Source organism: Mandrillus leucophaeus, unplaced genomic scaffold, assembly GCF_000951045.1.
Source record: "Mandrillus leucophaeus isolate KB7577 unplaced genomic scaffold, Mleu.le_1.0 Scaffold1495, whole genome shotgun sequence".
In the NCBI taxonomy this organism is placed as follows: Eukaryota; Metazoa; Chordata; class Mammalia; order Primates; family Cercopithecidae; genus Mandrillus; species Mandrillus leucophaeus.
The window spans coordinates 7,920-13,309 of NW_012101471.1; the positions used below are offsets into that span (position 1 = coordinate 7,920).

Here is a 5,390-nt window from a genome sequence, read left to right on the forward strand (position 1 = left end):
GCCTCTTGGCATCGTGTTTTCAGGGACTGCCTCAGATTGTGCAATGAAGTGAAGTGGAAATTTTAAAACTTTTATTCTACCCATTCTTTCATCTGTCGTCTAGGCAGGCTACAAACCTCCCCAACATCCCTGCTGCTAACCCCCTCCAACCGACACTGCAAGTGTCAAACACAAGTACTAGCTCAACATGGTCTTCAGTCTCACCCTGGGCTGCCCCTGTTTTGTTACGTAGATTTTGTTGCTGATACTGGTTTTCTACTTTCTGTTTCCATTCTATAACTTTTTAGGGTTGATTTGGGAAGCAGAGCACAGCAGCCCAAAATTGCTTGTAATGTCGATGGCTACAGGTAAGGCACTAAATTGTAAATAATTTAAGCTGAGTTTACATTTTTACACTGCTGTGTTCCCCATGAATGAATATGTTATACTCCTCTATATATTTCAAGCTCTTTTTTTCTGAATATGTCAGTATACTTCGATAGCTGCTTGTATAAACACCTTATACATTTTTATTAGACTTCTATTCAGGTAATTATTGATACCGAACCCCTTCCCTCCCTTAGCCGTAAATGTGAACCTCAGGATCCGTGTGCCTGGCCGCCATTCCCAGCGCTTCCCTGAGTTGATACCAGGGGCAAAGCCCGTATTCTGCCAGGATGGGGGTGGGGATGGGAATGCGGTTGGTGTTTGAGGGATGGGGGTGGGGTTGGTGTTGGGGGATGGGAATGGTGGTGGGTGCAGGGGGTAGGTTGTGCTCAGTCCCCTCTCCGGGTCCTGACCTTGATTCCTGGCTGAGTCTGGGCCCTGCCCACTTCTAAGCAGCCCTTCCCTGGTCACACAAAGCTCTTACCCCAGAGTTCCCTGGGGTTAAAGTGGCGGGGGTTGGCGGGGTGAAGTGGTGGCGACTCAGCCTTCCACGTCTTCCGTTTCAGGGTGGTCCAGGCCTGGCAACAGAGGCAGCACTGAATTGTTTGAGGCCCTCTGTCTGTGGTGAGACTCGCCCCAGTACTCCCTCAGCATCTCACCTTGCCTCCTCACCAGACTTCGGCCTGCTTCCCTCCCCCGACATCAGGCCGTTGCTCAGGGCGAGAATCTCGCTGCCCTCTGATCCCCAATGCGCAAGTCAGTGACGTCACATCCGGGCATCGGCACTTCCCTGGGTTTTCCACAGAGGTGGAACTGGATTCTGCCTGGATGGGGATCTGGATGGTGATGGGGGTAAGCATGAAGATGGTGTTGAGGTTAGGGGCAGGGATTGGGACGGGGATCCTGTGGCTGTGTAGATCCTGTCTCTTATACACATCTAGATGTGTATAAGAGACAGGGATCTGGATGGTGATGGGGGTAAGCATGAAGATGGTGTTGAGGTTAGGGGCAGGGATTGGGACGGGGATCCTGTGGCTGTGTAGATCCTGGTGGGGTCGGGGGAGTTGGGGGTGGGAGGGGCCTTTGGTCATCCCTCAGGATCCTGATTTGGATACCTGGCTGAGCCTGGACCGCCATCCTCTGCTGATTGTATGTGCTCAGACCAAGTCTCTGACTCTGAGTCCCCCCAAAGTGGCATTGAGGGGAGGGGTGTGGTCGGGGTGACATCATTGCCAGTGTTTACCAGGGCTGACAAGGGGGCTGAGTTGGATTCTCTGGTCCCTTTATGTGGGGGAGGGTGGACCCTCAGTCCTCATTCAGGAGGGTCCTCTTCCTCACTCCTGGCTGTTGGATGAAGTGATGGGTGGGAGATACACTGTTTCTGTCACCTCTGAGCATTTGCGCATCTGCACCCCTTGTAGAGAATGGCTGCGGGTCCCAGGCCAGGTGCTCCCTGCAGGGTGGGAGCTCCTGCGATTGTAGGGACCTCTGGGAGAAGATGCACACCTTCCCACGGGGGCTCCTCCCCAGCCAGAGCTACACTTGGCAAACCTTTGGTCCTAAGTGATTTATTCTCTGAATTGAAGAAATAGCGTTTACATATCTTCTAAGTATATATGTAGGTAGCAATATATGTATTTATTTCTATGAAGTAATAGCCACCCTTAGTATGCATGATTCACTCTCATATCTTATTCTAGTTCTATTCCAGTCTTTGTGTTCTGTTGAAAGAATTTTTTTTTTTAAACGTAATTCCTCTCCCACTATGTTGGTTTCTGGTTGTTATTAGCAGAACCCTGGAGCCATAGTGCCTTAACCAACCCAATTTTCCTGGTGTTCTGCTATTACACTAGGCCTCTTGGCATCGTGTTTTCAGGGACTGCCTCAGATTGTGCAATGAAGTGAAGTGGAAATTTTAAAACTTTTATTCTACCCATTCTTTCATCTGCCGTCTAGGCAGGCTACAAACCTCCCCAACATCCCTGCCGCTAACCCCCTTTAACTGACACTGCAAGTGTCAAACACAAGTACCACGTCAACACAGCCTTCAGTCTCACCCTGGGCTTTCTCTGTTTTGTTATGTAGATTTTGTTGCTGATACTGTTTTTTTTACTTTCTATTTCCATTGTGTAATTTTCCAGGTTTGACTTGGGAAGCAGAGCACAGCAGCCCTATTTTGTTGTAATGTTGGCGGCTACAGGTAAGTCACTAAATTGTAAATAATTTAAACTGAGTTTACATTTTTACACTGCTGTGTTCCCCATGAATGAATATGTTATACTCCTCTATATATTTCAAGCTCTTTTTTTCTGAATATGTCAGTATACTTCGATAGCTGCCTGTATAAACACCTTATACGTTTTTATTAGACTTCTGTTTAAGTAATTATTGGATTTTCTTGCTATTACAAATGGTATATTGTCTATTAATTGTTCTAGTTAGTTATTGCTTTCGTGAGGTGAAGATTTTGATTTTGCTGTAGTAATCTGTTGCACACCTTGTTCTGAAGGCAGATGCACTTGAATATTCCACATACCTTTTCCTTTGAATTTTCAAGATCGATAATGGTATTATCACTAAATATTACATGTTTTTCCAATATTCATACCACTTACTCATTTTGATACTTACAGCTCTTTGTGTCTCAATCCTGATTTCAAACGTAGAGATAATGGCCTGCATCTACTACTCATTCCTGACTTGACTGATAATTCTTTGAATATTTGACATTTAAGTATGTTTACTGTTGATTTTAGGAAACAGAAGTTCTCTTTGAGTATAGGTTGCCTAAATACTTTTTTTTTTTTTACCATGAACTCATATTAAATTTATTTTAAAAGCTTTTTCTGTACCCTTTGACATGATCAAAATTTTTCTCCTCCGTTTTGTATGTGAGGAATCACAATGAAACAGATTTTTTTCTAATGTTAAATCATATTTTATTTCCTTGGGCAGAGCCTGTTTATTCATCTAATATGCTACTAATTTACGTAGGATATTTATTGCTATGTGAGGGAGGTTACTTGAGGTGTTCTTTTTCCATCAGGGGAGGGATGTGATCTTCATCTGGTTTTGAATCCAGGAGGGCTAGTCTGGGAGAATGAATTGAACAATTATCAATCTTTTGTATGTTCTGGAAGAGTTGATATAAGATGGTGGTTAGTTTTCTCTGATCATTTAGTAAAATTGGCTTCCAAAGCTGCCTAACCTGGAATGCTTGAGGGTAGCTTGAGCTTTGAATATTGTACAGTTTCAGTTTGTATAGTTTAATTAAAGTTTTATTTTTCTTTTTGGGTCAGTTTGGTTACTTATTTATTTTATTTCTACAAAGTGGTCAATTTTATTTAGGATTTCACTTTTAATGACAGATTTATGATAAAAAAAGTTTTATTAGGGAAAGCCTTCACACATACAGAATAACAGAAACTAATATAAAGAACACAGGGTACTTGATACCCAGCATGAACAATTTTAAATACACAGCAAATCTGGTTCCCATTAGACACTCGCCTACCTGCATATGAACTGCTGGAATAATATGGAGCAAATCTAAGGCATTATACCATTTCATCTCTAAATACCTTAATATGCATTTTTAAAAGTTAAGGATTTTTTTTAAAACAAAAAGCCAATAGTTTTCATATCTAAAACATTAAATAAATGATTATCAAATGTTCAACTATTTTACACACTTATCTGGCCAACTTATACTTTACAGAATATATATTTCTTTGATGGAGTACCCAAATATGGTAACTCCCCCCCCCCACTTGCTTCACTGTGGTGGTTTCATACATCTATAATACAGCTAGGTTTGTGTGTTTGTGTAACATTCTACCTGCTGTCCCGTGATTCTCCAACCTCTTAAGTTACTTTTAAAATTTAGATACATTAAGCTTCACTCTTTGTGCTTTAAAGATCTATGGGTTGCGACAAATACCTTGTGCCATTGTCTTAGTCCATTTGGGCTTCCATAACAAAAGTAATGTAGACTGGGTGGCTTATAAACAAACAACTTTATTTCTCACATTCTGGAGGTTGGGAAGTCCAAGATCAAGGTGCTGGCAGATTTCATGTCTGGTGGAGACCTGTTCCCTAGTTCACAGACAGCTAGCTGCCTTTTCCCTAGGTCCTCACATGCAAGAAGGGGTAAGGGAACTCTGTGGGGTCTATTTTATAAAAACACTAATCCCATTCATGAGGACTCTGCTCTCATGATCAAGTCATTCTCCAAATACCCCACCTTCTACCTACTACCATCACCTTGGTATTTCAGCACATGAATTTTGTGGGAACAAAAATATTCAGACCAAAGCAAGCATGCAACCACCATTACAGTATTATGCATACTAGTTTGACTGCCCTGATAAAACTCTTGTGTTTGTCAGATAAAACCCATGGCTACCACTGATAGGTTTTCATCTTTATAATTTTGCCTTTTACAGAATGTCATATAAATAGAATCTTATACTATGCAGCCTTTTTAGACTGGTTTCTTTCACCTAGCATAATGAACTGAAGAGTCATGTATAACTTTGTGTGGCTTGTAACTTATTCCTTTTCATTGAGGAGTAGTAGTATCATTGTCTGGTTGTACATATACATATATATATATATCCATTTACCAAATGAAATACATTTTGGATACTTCTATTTTTGGTGATTATGAAATGAGCTTTTGTATACATTCATATACAAGTTTTTATGTAGATAAATTTTTCAAATCAGGTGGGTAAATTGATTATGACTACTGAATCTTATGCTAAGCCTATGTTCAGTTTTTTAAGAAAATGCCAAATTGTCTTCCAAAGTGGCTGTACCATTTTGCATCTCCACCAGCAATAAATGAGAGTTTCTGTTGCTCCACAACTTCACTGGCAATTGGTCTTGGTTTTGTTTTCTTTGTTTTGCTTTTTTATGGATTTTGGACATTCTAATAGGTGTGTAGTGGTATCTCATTTTAGTACACAATTATCTGATGCCAAAGGACACTCAGTACTCTTATTATGCTTATTTGCCATGTG

The 5,390-nt window shown here is 41.2% G+C and overlaps 1 protein-coding gene across 6 annotated transcripts in view; it reads right to left on the reverse strand.

The window, feature by feature from the left end:
• The window catches only part of LOC105535674 (melanoma-associated antigen 2), a 40,058-nt gene that overhangs the window by 3,696 nt on the left and 30,972 nt on the right, over window positions 1-5,390 (reverse strand). For 2 of the 6 annotated variants that reach the window (XM_011974840.1, XM_011974839.1), the window contains exon 1: window positions 1,026-1,122. The exons of 2 other annotated variants lie outside the window; for them this stretch is intronic. The gene's annotated coding sequence lies outside the window, so the exon portion shown is untranslated. 2 more of the 6 variants (XM_011974841.1, XM_011974842.1) reach the window with 2 other exon arrangements.